The sequence below is a fragment of the Notolepis coatsorum genome (genome assembly GCF_963971535.1).
Source record: "Notolepis coatsorum genome assembly, chromosome: 5".
Taxonomy (NCBI): Eukaryota; Metazoa; Chordata; class Actinopteri; order Aulopiformes; family Paralepididae; genus Notolepis; species Notolepis coatsorum.
This window is the reverse complement of record NC_140169.1, coordinates 196,257,583-196,273,078: the sequence shown is the minus strand read 5'-3', so window position 1 is coordinate 196,273,078 and position 15,496 is coordinate 196,257,583. Positions and strand designations below refer to the sequence as shown.

The 15,496-nt window shown below is 42.7% G+C and overlaps 1 protein-coding gene across 2 annotated transcripts in view; it reads right to left on the bottom strand.

The window, feature by feature from the left end:
- gdap2 (ganglioside induced differentiation associated protein 2) overlaps positions 1 to 15,496 on the bottom strand; it is a 183,708-nt gene that overhangs the window by 28,051 nt on the left and 140,161 nt on the right. The gene's annotated exons all lie outside the window — the stretch shown is intronic.

Below are 15,496 nucleotides of genomic sequence, written 5' to 3'. Positions count from 1 at the left end.
GAGCCCAGAGTAATGACAACCCCAGGGTGTGTTAGCTAAGGTGTCGATCTCAACCTTTTAGCCGGTTTATTGGCAGGTTACCGTGTTGACAAGCTGCTAGAAGATGCTGTAGTCCAGGGCCCTGTTCCTCGTACCTGGCTAACTGAGTTAGCCGGATAATTTTCAGCATAGCTTGACTTAAGCCAGACATTTCCGTTCCCCAACGTCGGATTGTCTAAGTCGCTATGGCAACAGATCAGAACGTTTGAACCTGGTCGAGGGCAGAGTTTAGTTCAGTTAGCTGGATAACCTGCATGGCCACACCCTCGCAAAGAAATCCCAGCTCGCTTCCTGAAATAATTCTCACAGTCTAGATCCCATTATACCATTCTGAATTATGTTTTTGTGCTTCGTTCTTCTAGAGGGGGCTTTTGAAATGTAAAATAATATACCTAAGATGCTGATAATAAATCATATTCAGCCTATAGATTTACTTTGTCCTAAATAATGCACGTCATATTTATACGGATACGGCGCTCAGAGTCGCGCATACAGTACAGATATCCTCATAAGTATCTATTAATTCGTATCAATTAAATACTCTTTGGGCTTGTTTGCATCTACTTATTCTGAAAGAGTTGAACTAATTATTTTCGCTAGCAATAGATCTCATTCGATTATTAATTTCATTAAGCACTGCCAGCAGGCACATTTAAAGAAATATAATCTGATTGATTGGGGTAATGAGGGACTTAATATTAGCCTATAGATTATGCATTTAACTTGTCGGCGAGGCTATTGAGCCGTACTGTATTGTACCCATTCTGCAATCTGTTAATAAAGTTTTAAATCAATCAATCAATCAATGCCGTTAGAAAATCAGGATTTCTGCGATCGACATCTGCTGTCTTTTCAGGTGAGGCGGCCGCGTGCACTTATCCTGAGCATCAAGTCTGGTTCGAATTAACGAGACTGAATCAGCGTTCGAGGAACAGGGAAAGCGCGGATTCAAACATCGGGTTAATTGAATCTGGATAATGGGACTTTTGATCGACTTAGTTGAACCAGGTACGGGGAATAGGGTCCAGCTCCTCCGGGGCCTCTGTTTATCATCAGAGGAGGCCAGGTGACTGTATCCACACCCTCCTTATGGGACAAAGCATGGACCCAAAATACAGGCTGTCACTTCCCCCTCAGGTTCCAATGAATCAACAGTAAAAGATAATTATTTTGAAGTAATTCAAACATTTATGTAATAGGAACCCTTTTCATACCCTTTGCCTTTTAATAAGCGCAAGCAATCCCAAAACAATTATTATTATGGACTGCATGTGTATAACAGCTTTTATCCAAAGCATACAACTTATTCCTCACATGCACTCACACATTCACACACCGATGGCGGGGGCGACCATGCAAGGTGCCGATGTGCTCATCGGGAGCAGTTAGGGGGTTGCCGTTTTCCTGCCGGGAGGAGCTGGAATCAAACCAGACAACCGCTCTACCTCCTGAACTACTGTCGCTATTGTCTTCAGTTTGGATAGTTGTAATTGCGTCTTGCCTCTGGACAGGCATCCAAGAGCGAGAGAGAGAGAAAGATAGTGAGAGAGAGAGCGCGCTACTTCACAATTACAAATGCACTTATTGAATGCAGTCTATGGAACGCACATATTTCTGGCATCACGATGAGATGATATGATCAGTTCGGATGAACTCGGTCCTCAGATCCCATCTCTGCCGTGCTCAGCAGTCAACCAAGCAGAGAGGAGAGATGGAGAGATTCCGTTGAATGATTCATTAGATTCAATTTTGAATTAGATCACATCAACACAGTTTGATCAGTTAACATTTTACCAGGTTCGATCGATAGTTCGATATTCTATTATAAAAAATAAATAATAAATTTTTAAAGAGAGACAGTCCTCTCGCACACGTAGATAGATACACTTTTCAACTCGGACTTGCTGTCGGGCCGAATGCATCAGTCTTGCTTAATCTCTGGCGAGTTGCCAGTTTCAACAAACATCCAGACACATTATTTGGATATTGTGTAAACCAGTGTAAATTACAAACCATCCTTCTGTCAAACACGTTGTGATTTTTTATTTGATCCCATTCAATACATTGCGATGTTTTCAAGGAATCTATTGGAGGAGAAAAAGACAATAGTAGCTTGGACTGCGTTCCAAAACGGAACAAGCTAATGGAACTCTAACAGAGCCGTGACCAAACTTCAAAGAGAATCCAACACGAGGCTCAGAACAACATCAAGCTAACTGAGTTTATAAACGGCTTCATTTAGCTTACTTACTCACTCACTCACTCACACACTCACACACACACACTTAACTGATTTTTAAACCCACCTTCCCTTGCTCTAGTTTATCTCGTAAGGAGGGAAAATATCAGATGAAGGCAGTTTGTTCTCATTCTCCACAGACACTTCTTTTACTCACAAGTGAGTGGGTGATGAATGGTGATCGGAGCAAAAACACATTGTGTTTATGGCCACAAACGAGGTCCAGCTCGGTATTCAGATCCGACGTGTGAAAACATAGGACGTTCAAATTGAGGTTAACGTATCCGAGTAAGATCCGATAACTCTGTGTGCCGATGTGATCATTCAGATTCAGATCCACTGAGCCCAATTGTATTCATAATGTGATGTTAGTCCTCATAGTAGCCATTTCATTGTAGCGAGAGAATTTTGTTAAACTTGACTTCATTGTAGAAATGAACAATTGTGACCTCTTGGATAATCACAGCCTCATGAAACTTTACAACCACAAACTAGAGACCTGGGCATCCAGAGAATATGGCGTTCCAGGTGTATTGACCATAAGGGGGGTTTCTGGGCAATATCCAGAACTCACCATTCAATTGCAGAAAAATGCAATTCTTACAGAAATCTCCAAATGTACAAGGTTTTTGATACCAAATCACAGCACAGATTGTTCTATGGTGTTCCTCAAGGTCTTGGTGTCTGTGGTATTTTATAGGGATTTATGACCACGTTTATAAATTCTTGACTGGTCAAAAATAGTTACATTACAACTAATGGTATCAACCCAAGAATATCAATTTGTGAGACATAATTGAGGATGGGAATGGCCACCAAACACTTCCATCATAATGTTCCTTATACACCCTAAATGTTCAGAATGTGAATAGGCGCCTAACCAAAACATGTTTATTACAGATTTGTAACTAGAAAAGCTAGTGCTGAGCTGCATCTCAATTGAATCGTCAGGTTCCCAGCCTTCAGATGATGCATATCTGCTATCCCCTAACACTAAACGGTTCTATGTGGGTCTCTTAACCACACGTTGACAAGAACCAACAAGCTACTCCTACGTGGAACAGATAAAAACCTAAATAGCTTGTTAAACAATAAAAAGGATATCCTTCCCCATGGGTTAGGCTACTTGCTTTTATAGACAGGCTGTATGGCGCGTGTGTGTGTGTATATGTTACGAGTATGAGTTCGGTACAACAGGAAACAAATATTTATAATTATTATTAGATATTTATAATAAATTATAATTATTATTATTAAATATAATACATTTTTGATTAAGTTATACTTAGATCCCCATAGGCTTGCCGTTGTAGTCAGTGATACCGGTGTCATTCTGTGTTCAGGCATCCACTGAGTAAATTAATTGCCTACCGCCCCCACCCCCCACGGTGTATGCTTGTTAAGTTTCAGTTTCACTTCTAGAGTAGATTTAACTTCACGTGAAGCAGAGGAAGAAGACTCTAGAGAAGAGATGCCATGTTACACAACAATGGCAGTGGATTTATCAATATTTTGGATTTAAACACCGTAACAGCTCAACTGGAGAGAAGCTCAGATGATCAGTCCGGAAAAGTATGTAGTGTGTCTTTTTTTTTCTTGGATCAACTGTGAGGGAATGTCCGCGGGAGAAAGTTGCTGTGTGTGTGTCTTTCCATTGGTTAACATTATTGGGTGAACAAGAAAACTAAAGAAAACTGTAAAATTGTAATGACCCTGCTGTGTTACAAACATAATATAGATAATAAATACGACAATATTTGTATCATTAACAATTACGTTTTGCATTTATAGTCCTGACTCAACGAGGCATCGTGAGCATTACACACGCACACTGCAAACTAAATAAATAAGAACTAAACCGATCGCAGTGGATATAGCTACTGTATAGTGGAATATACTGTATTAATATGCCATATACTGTTTTCTTCTCTATATTATTTATTGTTGGATTGATGTATTTCTATTGCTAGAACGCTTGTCAGAGCCAATCACGCAGTCATTCCTTACTCATTGATAACGTTAACGATCAATCAATCGATTATTTGTAACAAAAAATACCCAATTTACCAAACAATAACAAATGCATTGTATTGTAATCAAAAGGTTTATTTCCGCAGCAGCGACATATTGCATTCTCGCAACAGTGCATGGCATATAAAACATAGAAATGTAGAGGCCTAGACATATTAAAACACATTTGTGTCGATTTTAAGCGGGCAAGCTGCATATGTGACAAAAAAATTAAAAGTCACTCGCCTGTAAAAATAGTATTGTTGTTCCTAGGTTGAGGTTCCGGGGACCAATATATGGGTAACACAGACGTTGAGTAAGGGGGCTAGCGATGCAGTGGATGCCTGTTGATGACTGTCCGGATAAAATAAAGATACAAGTAAGTGAAATACTAATGCTTTAATCGTCCATTCTGTAAGTTGGCGAACGGAACAGAATGAAATAGGGCCGTTGGAACGTTAAGTGGTTAAAGAAATCCAAAGCATGTATTTAACAAACCCAACAATGTTCTAAACACGGTTTTATATTAACTTAATAAATAAACAAAAATGAAAAACCTACTTATGTCGATGAAAATTTCCAATAGGCCTAACTAAATAACAGATTACACACATAGAAACACTGAAAACAACCTAACGAAGCAACAATAGTATTTTCAATGAGGCTATTATTATTATTATTATTATTATTATTATTATTATTATTATTATTATTATTATTATTATTAATTATTATTATTATTATTATTATTTTGCAACAAGATAACATAAACATACATTTATAGAACATAAATAGCCTGTCTCAGACTGACTTGCATGCATGGTCCTGATTCCAGCCTGGGGAATCTCCCCGAATTTACTTTCCAGTCGGATTTGTATCCAGGGATGGGGAATGGCTTCTTTTAACTGTTACGCAAAGGTGGTCTGCCATATGTTGACCCGGCAAACTTCTAGTTAGCAACACAGGTAGTCTGTCTCCTCGATGCGCAAGGTTTTTGTGCCTCAGGATGTGATATGGCACGCTGGCTCAAGCAGGTGTATCATTTGCTGAAATTCCTTTGCCGTCAACCATATCAATCTAGAAGACTTCCGGCTTCAACATGGACGGTCGCATTTTACGTAGCTCCCGTAACCAACGCAACAGAGCAACGACAAAAAAGTACTTTGCGCATTTTCTACTTTCCCTCCTGTGGATTATGGATTTGTACCTGAATTCACAACTCAAGCAGCAACTCCAGACAGAAGTGGAGGGTAGCGAAAACGTAAAACAGCAGTCCCATTGCGACTTCTATTTGTTAACGGGCTCGGAGAGGAAACATCCAGCCTTCGGAGCCACGACCATCCACACAGTACTTACTGCAAATCCGGAACGAAAGAAATTACCCCCGGCAGGCAAGTGTAATAAGAGATCAATGTTTTTATTATATCTGCTCATGTCGGGTGACATTCATCAGAACCCTGGTCCCGTAATGACACGGAACCAGAGACTACAGTCAAATCTGCTGACCCAAGAAGCAGCAGCCAGCACAACAGATCAACGGCTACCCACACATACTGCGGCTAACGACATGATCAACGGCAACATTCCTCCTCTGCCACCTCTGCAAAAGAACCCACGAGAGGCCACAGCGAGAGGGAAGGAACCGGGGTTCACAACCGAGGCGCCCAGCACGTCGCGGGGACAAAACAGCGAGGCATCGCTCCTCACACCGGCGCCGGAGATCAACAGCATCCACGCAATTGACGCTTCAGCCAGCAGTTGCACCAGCCGACCAGCAAGCGGCGACATACCCTCACAGAAGCCCCAGCGGACTCGGCGAGTGGCTAAAGGGAGAGCGGCGCGGAACATCAAGGTCACCAAGGACCCGACGGTTAGCTTGGCTGGCCCCGCCAAGGCCGCCATGCCAGCTAGTCTACCCGGGCCGAGGCCAGGACAAAAGGCACCCCCCCCCCCCCTCCCCACAATGGAGTACAATCAGACATATCTGTAATCAACCAGCCCCCCCCCCCACATCGCGGGCTTTCACACAAAGGAATACAGACTCCAGCAAAGGACAAAGCATCACCCCCTCCCCCCCTCCCCACCCACGGCACAAACAGCAACAACGCCCCCCCTCCCCCCACCACAGGACAGGACACAATTGAACAGAGTTACCTCAACTGTGACGACGTCAATCTTATTACAAGCAAAAATGGACTTCACATATTTCATCTAAATACAAATAGCCTGAGACCGAAACTGGCTGAAATCAAACAGTTGTTTTTAAACGGTAAGGCTAACATATTGTGTTTCACAGAAACAAAATTAGACTCATCTGTACAGGATCCAGAGATTGAAATCGAAAACTACTCAATAGTCAGGAGGGATAGGAACCAGTATGGAGGTGGCGTCTGTGTGTATATACACAAGGATACCAAATACATCAACCGTACTGACCTTAACCATGATGAAATTGAAACTGTTTGGATTGAAATCTTATTAGACAGGGCGAAACCAGTACTAGTAGGCACAATCTATAGACCACCAGAACAGAGTGGCTTTTATGACACACTCGATGGGTGTTTAGCTGGGGTGGAGGGGGTAGAAAAAATTCTTATTGGGGACTGGAACACGGATATGCTGCGTAAATCAGCACCCGTCTTCAAGGCCTTCAGTAGATTTTCTGACCTGCACGGTTTCAGCCAGCTAATCACACAACCCACAAGGGTATGCGATTCGACACAAACCACCATTGACCTCATTTTGACCTCTGACAAGTCCATGATCTCCAGTAAAGGGGTGATAGCATGCGGGTTAAGTGATCATTATATGATTTTCTGTACCCGCAAAAAGCTAAAACAGAAGGCCGGCTGTCACAAAACAGTCACATCTAGAGACCTCAAAACTTACTCTAGAGAGGCCTTTAACCTAGAACTGGGGAGCTTGGACTGGTCAGATGAGCTCAGTGGTACACAGGTTGAAGAAGCATGGCTTGGATTCAAAACCAAATTCACAGCAATACTCAACAACATGGCACCGATAAGAACCACCAGGGTTAAAAATCGCGCTGAGGCATGGATGCACACTGAAATACTGGCCGCTATGAAAACCAGAGACAAAAAATGCTCTGAACTTCATAAAAGTCAGACAAAGCTTTCCAAAAGCTCAAACAGTGAACTCCAAGCCCACGTGGTTGAACTAAAAATCCAAAGAAACAGACTAAGAAATGACGTAAACACCATGATCAGAACCGCAAAAAAAAATTTCATCAACGACAAAACTGAGGAAAACAAAAACAAACCCCGCGAACTTTGGAAATTACTCAATAATCAACTAGGCTGCAGTAAAAAACTTAAAACCAGATTCTCAAACATAAACATAAAGACGGACAACACGCTCATCACAGACAAGCTGGATGTAGCCAATTACTTAAACATCTTCTTCACAAACATAGCCACAACACTGGTAAACAAACTACCCTCCCACTCAGGGCATTATGGGGTAGAACACATAGTAGCATACTACAAAAACCTAGGGGTCCACAAAGACGACTTCAAACTTGAAATGGTAACAACCGATGAGGTACTCAAAAAATTGAGCGCCCTCCAACCTAACAAGGCCACTGGCCATGACAACATCCCCTCCAAATTCCTCAGAGACGCAGCAGCCGCCATCACCCCAGTCATCACACACATAATAAACCTCTCTATAAGACAGGGGCACGTCCCCAAGGACTTCAAAATTGCGAGAGTGACCCCTCTACACAAAAAGGGCAGCAAATTAGACCCAGGCAACTACCGCCCTGTTTCTATTCTTACCTCCATCTCGAAAGTCATGGAGAAAATAGTCTACGAACAGGTCGAAAAGTACCTGGCGGAAAAAAACCTAATCTACGAATTCCAATCTGGCTTCAGAACGTCCCACTCCACTGACACATGCCTCCTCTATTTGAACGACCACATCAAACAAGAGGTGGACGCTGGCAAATACTGCGGCATGGTCATGCTGGACCTACAAAAGGCCTTCGACACTGTCAATCACTCCATTCTAATGGACAAGCTAAAAGCAATTGGTTTTGATAGCCTATCAGTGAGCTGGATGCAATCCTACCTGGAGGGGAGAGAACAGATGGTAGAGGTAAACGGTACTCTATCCCCCCCCCTCACAGTGAGCTGTGGTGTTCCACAAGGAAGCATACTAGGACCGCTACTCTTCCTAATTTATGCAAATGACATGTCGTCAGCCTGTGACTGCAACTTGTTCCTGTTTGCGGACGAATCAGCCCTGCTGGTCTCTGACAAGAACAAATTGCAGGTTGAAAAAACCCTCAGCACGGAACTAGGCAAAATCTGCATATGGCTCGCTGATAACAAACTATCATTACACATGGGCAAAACAGAGTCCATTCTCTTCGGTTCAAATAACAAACTCAGCAAGACCGACGGATTCTCAGTTCTCTTACCCCAGAACCCACCTCACCCCTGCCCACTTTGCCAACCTAGGATGGCTTAGAGTAGACGACAGAGTACAGCAACTTGCAATGGGCCTGGTCTACAAGATACACTATACGACCGGGGTGCCCATGTACATGTCAAAATACTTCCCAAAGGTCAGTGAATACCACAACCACTACACCAGAGGAAGCTCAACAAATCATGTTAAACCCAGATTCGGCTCAAACAAGGGACTAAACACGTTTCGCAATTATGCCACAACAATGTGGAACGCCCTACCCAAAGCTGTAAAGGAATGTGAATCCCTGCCCACATTCAAAACCGCCCTTAAAGAGCACCTACGGGAGGCTGCAATTCGAAACTGGCCACCGTAAATGCCCAAAACCCCCACCACCTCCTAATAGACAGTCTCCTCCCCACCGCATGTATATATTCCCTCCCCGCCGTATGTATATTTCCCTCCCACCCACCCACCCCCTCCTAATGTACAGTCCCCTCCCCATCATATGTATATACTCTGTCAGGATCTAGGGGTAACAGTACTGTATATTTGAATACCGCCTATGTCACAAATGTATCAGTACTAAATACCTATATGTCCCTATGCCATAAATGTCATGTATGTTGTGTATGTCATAAATGTCTATATGAATTGAAAATGGGGGACCCTGATGGAAACAAGACAAACGTCTTTCTCAGGTCTGCATCCCCTTAACAATTGTATGTATTGAGCCGTACTGTATTGTACCCATTCTGCAATCTGTTAAATAAAGTTTTCATTCATTCATTCATTCATTCATTCATTCATTCATTCATTCATCATGCTGTTTTCGATAAATGCGCAAACTGGCTTGGGTTATTTTTCAAAATCAACGCTTTTCTTAGCCTGTTTAATTTTGCAAGTTGCTGTCGCTCATGTTTTCTTCCCTCGCTTATTTTCCACAGATGGTAGTTGCCTCCTCATCATAGTTATATTGCACCCTCTATCTGTTCATTGAAACATGCTTTGAAAATACACCATTCTACTGACGGCTACAATGTAATAAGAGACCGACAACATTGTAACACATCATTGTTTGATCGAGTAAATGTCATGTGTTCACGTAAATCCTTAACGATCAATCAATCGATCTTCGATTAATTGTTAACATCCCTAGTATTGACATTACTAAATGAGATGTCATGTTAACACTTTCCGTGCCACTCACGAGATATCGTGTTTTTTTATAGGTGGTTGAAAGCCACTCACGAGATTTCTCGGATTTTTTCTTTTTTTTTGCGATCTGAAATCATATTGCATCACCAGAGCCTACCCGAGTATAGCCGAGCGGCGCCGGCGATCATTGTGGAAGAAAGCGCCCCCTGTCGTCTCCCAGATGACATAAGTGATTTTGGAATAGACTCAATGAAAATGAATGGGGAAAAAAATCCGGTACTCCACATTTTCCAGTCCACTGATCCAGCCGGGGTTTCCACAGTTCATTCTGGAACCTCAGATCCCCGCTGATCATGGAGTTCTACTGTATCGCGTTGGATCCCTACACTTATCGATTTTTTCGAATGGTGATCAGGAATTGGAATATACCAGTTGGATACCATCTGATGTCAGGTAAGGACTCTATGTTATCAGTGTTAGGATAATCAGAGTAAGTTTGATGAAGTTATAAGCTGTTTTGTGAAATGTCCGCTTTCGGTTTCACTGTAAAAGTCCGAGAGGAAATCAACGGGGCAATTATCCGTGCGCGGCTCGAATGTGCTTGCATGCACGTATAATATAGCGTTTATTTGAAAACAATTCATAAAAAGGCAGACGAATATCAACGTTGTGGAATATTCCAGTAAAAGACGATTTTCATAGAATGCTCCAGAATGAACTGTTTTTTATCTGAAAACGGGTGCTTTTCTAAATGCTCTGAAACGGAAACGACGCGATAAAAAAACAATCTGCCTTGACAGCACTGACTGGAAAATAGTCTTTGATAATGCGATGGGCAGATTAGACACATAGCCATAATTTAAAACATAGATTAGGCGATATTAACGTTAACATTGGCGCCGATGGTGGCATTCAGCGGGTAAAAAGGAAAACCCGGCGTGGCGCTCAAAGTGTTAATATGTCATGTTCTACAGCAGGACTTACTACTATAATACCTAATAAAACAAGTCATTAGAATAATAGAAGCCTACTTTGCTGGAACAATTAATTTAGCAGGTATACAGTACGTGTGTGTGTGTGCTTGCGCACTGAGGCTGCCTCACTAAGCCGTTTCTCCATGCATTTATTTATCCACTCTGGTTGGATGGGTCAAGTCAAGTCATGTCAAGAGTCAAGAGTTTTATTTGTCACAGCATACAAGTATACAATGAAATGCGGGTGGTCTTGCCCGCAACGATGTGCAATACAGTGGTACAACATATAATAGAATCCAATAAAAAACAACATTGTGCAATAAACAGGTAACAAGCAGGTAACATGTGGGACATCTCGGTATCTGTACATAGTTATTTACATAGCATGTAGGACATGCTAGATCCTTTGGTAGTGCAATACACTGTTACTGTTGCTATGCTATTTTTAAAGTGACCTTTCCTTTTGGCCATAAGTGTGCGGCATGAGTGTGTGCCTGCTCATGTTAAAGTGGCTGCTAGTGTGCGAGCGTGCACAGCGTGCGTGTCGTGTGTGTGCTCATGTGTGCTTGTGTGTGGAAAGTTCAGTGCTCTGTGGCACTCAGTGTTCATTGTTCAGGGCTCTGATGGCCTGGGGGAAGAAGCTGAGCCGAAGCCTCTCTGTCCTAGTAGCTGGGGTTCGCAGGCGTCTGCCTGACCTCAGCAGCTGGAACAGACTGTTATTGGGGTGGTGGGGGTCTTTCATTATTCTGCAGGCTCTGGATTTGCACCTCTTGTTGTATAGAACCTGCAGGGGGGGTAGTGCAATACCCGTGGTGCGCTCGGCTGAGCGCACCACTCTCTGTAGGGCCTTCTTGTCCTGTGCCGTGCTGTTTCCATACCAGGCAGTGATGTTTCCAGTCAAGATGCTCTCTACAGCTCCGGAGTAGAAGGACTGGAGTATCTTCCCCGATACTCTGAACTTCCTTAACTGTCTCAGGTGGTAGAGGCGCTGCTTCGCCTTTTTTACGACTGTGTCTACTGTATGTGTGTTGACCATGTCAGATCCTCTGAGATGTGGACCCCCAGGTACTTGAAGCTGCTCACCCTGTCCACGGTAGCCCCGTTTATCATCAGTGGTGTGTGTGTCTCCTGCTGTCCTCTCCTATAATCCACGATCAGCTCCTTGGTTTTACCAATGTTCAGGAGCAGGCTGTTGTCCTGGCACCAGCGTTCCAGTACCTCAACCTCCTCCCGGTAGGCCTTCTCGTCGTTGTCCGAGATCAGCCCCACCACCACCGTGTCGTCTGCAAACTTCACTATGGAGTTGGAGCTGAACTTGGCCACACAATCGTGTGTGTAGAGTGAGTACAGCAGGTGCAGGGTCAGCAATGGTGAGTACAGCAGGTGCAGGGTCAGCAATGGTGCAGATGCAATGCCGAACCTCTCAAGCTGTTTTGCATACGGCCCTCGCCGTTTTGCACACGCATCATTCACCTTATAAGGAGCTGGCGGGGCGTGTCTGTATGCAAATTCAGGTGAACATGAACGCGCTTTTGACCATATATGGGCTAGAGTGCCAATAAGGAAGTCAATGGGAAATTTGCGAAGGCTTAAACTATATCTTAAATTATGGCTATGGGTCTAAAACACCCCTTGCTTATCAATGACTTGCTTGCATTCAACATGTACGAAACGGATTGTTTTTTCATTGGTACATTTCCGTTTTATACCGGTTTGAATACGAGTATAGTTTTGGAGAGTTCTAGTAATTCCAGAGAAATTACGCGATAATAGCTCTTTAGTGGAATACACAAAACACGTTGTCATTTTTCAGCTGATTTATGAATAGTTTTCAAATAAACGCTAGATTATCGATAGTATATGTGTACTTATGTACGCTAGAGAAGCGGGCTGAAAAATCTATTATCCATGACCTGGTCAGCGCTAACGTCATACACACACACAGACTCGCTGCGATGGCTGAGAAAAAAACATCTGATTAACCCAATACTGGTAAAATAGAGTCCTTACCTCACATCAGATGTTCTGCAAAAAGATTAATCCAATGCCTGATCGCCATTCCAAATATTGATCGTGTTTATTGATCTAACGTTATAGTCCAAAACACATAATCGAAAGCTGCTCCCAGCCTCCCCAGTGAATGTGGTAACAGATACTGCTTGCCAGAGAAGGGAAAACATAACATATCGGCTAGTCTCACTAGTGGCTTACTAGTTACTATATTGTCGGCTGTATAGTCTTTGTGTCATAACATGTCTACTGTCCTATGTCATGCTGGATCGTCTGTTGTATATTCCTAGTGTCTTGTGGTCCTACTCTATTGACTGTCCATCCTGTCTTTTGTCATGTTGTATTGTCCTCTGTTACACTGTGTGACTATGTCTATAGTTTTTTATTCTGTAGTTACTGTACAGCACTTTGGTCGGCTCTCTGAGCTTTTAAATGTGCTATATAAATAAATTACTTGACTTGATTGCTGGCAGAATGGGAGTGGATGTTAATCAAATCATTTGTTATTATTTTTATTAAGATATTACCTATTCATCTCACATATTCTACCTCAGTCTGTCATATGCGCCAAATGGTGTTCCATGATGATTATAAAATCTGTTGCACAAACCTCTTATCCCTTAGCCATATTTTTCAGAATTTGCCTAAAAGTACATACCCAAGTAAATTAAAGATTGATCCACTTCTACAAGGTCCATTTACATGTTATTGGTATATAGGGACATCTATGGACCTCAGAGAATGTATTATTGTGCTATGCTTGAGTAAATTGTAATGAACCAAAAGGAGCATATAAATGATTATTATTAGTTTGTGAATAACACCATGCTAACATTGACCAAAAGTGAAAAGATGCCACTGAGCTCATTCAGCACCTTCTTGAGATCAAGTGTACAACAAATATAAGCAAATCAATAAAGGACAGATGATTTACAGGTTTTTTTGTAGATACAATACTGGATTTTGCCATCCGGACGTCCACATGCAATATGAATATAGAATAGAATATGGATTTAGTACCACCAGGAGCCCGGTATAGGGCAGCAAAGACTGAAATTAAATCTACTACACGTTCAGCCGAACGCACAATTGGAGGGGGGCTCCCCACCCTCCAGAACATTTACAACAAGCGTTGCAGGGGCAAGGCTAAGAGAATCATTAAAGACTCCAGTCACCCGAACAACTGCCTCTTTGAACTGCTGCGGTCAGGCAAGCGATACCGGAGTCTCAAGGCGAGCACAGAAAGACTCAGAAGAAGCTTCTATCCCCAGGCCATCAGGCTGCTAAACGAACAATGAACACTACACAACAACAACCATCAAACGCACATAGCACACACATCCACACGCACACACTCACTTTAAACAAACACACTGTAGCACCCACTCCACACACTTTATAGCACACACCCACTTTAAACAAACACACTGCAGCACCCACTCCCCACACTTTATATTTATTGATGAAGGATTGCACTACAACTCGTACACCTTACTGTAAATTGTACCTAAATTGTACCTCATCCCATTTCTGCTTTGCACTATATAGTACTGTACATTAGTACACTGCATAGTATTGTATATTATATGGTAACTCAGTTACGTCTATTCTGCATCGAACATTGTACATATGTCTATACTGAACACTGTGACCTCATTTTATACTTCTAAATTACATGCTATACTATGTTATTTGATACTATCTTGTCTAGCACAGTCTCTGGAGCGTAACAGTAAGAAGCATTTTGTATGAAAGTATTCTGTACTTCTGTATGACAACTATTAAAGAAACTTGAAACTTGAAACTACTGTTAAGTACAGTTACTTTTGTATATTCCCTAGCTCCGCAATTTTTTACTGGCGTTTTTTTCCTAGACGTTCACATAAATGGGGCGGTCGGGTGGCGTAGCGGAAATTGTGCTTGTCACCAATGCAAGAGGCTGAGGTCTCGACTCCCGGAGTCAGCATTGCCTGCGGCTTGGGCCGATCGTCATACTAACTCGTTTGGCTGAATTAGCGGGAGGGAAGTCGTGGGTGGTAATCTGGCGTTGTGGACAGTGAGACCTACAGGTCAGTTCTGGGCTCCTGCTCAGCGAAAGGCAGGAAGTGGTGAAGGCAGCGTGACCTCCCACGTGTTACACTTCACCAATGAGAGTCCTCGTTGCCAGGTGAAAAGAGAGCCACTGGCTGTCTCCGCATGTGTCGGAGGAAGCATGTGGTAGACTTCAGGGTTCCCTTGTACCGACCAGTAGGGGGAACATGCGCACAACGACCAGGTAGGGGAGGGGGGGAATTGGTATAACGACTAAATTGGGATGGGAGGAAAAGCATAGAAAATCAGGCGGAGAAAAAGAGGATACAAAAAAATAAAGAAAGGTAAATAAATAATATACGTTGTAGTTTCTGGGGTTTTTACTTGGGTAAAAACATATCTTCTGTATTCAGTCTGAGGACTTACTTACTGCCTAAGTCTCAACTCTGAATCGGGCCCTATGTGTGTATGTATGCCATAGTCATTGGGTTTCATCAGAACGGTGCCAGATGGGTGACATGCAATCCTACTTGTAATCCTACTTGTTTAACTCATTATTCAATTATTAAATAAATTACATTTTACTGACTTAACGTTGGGACTC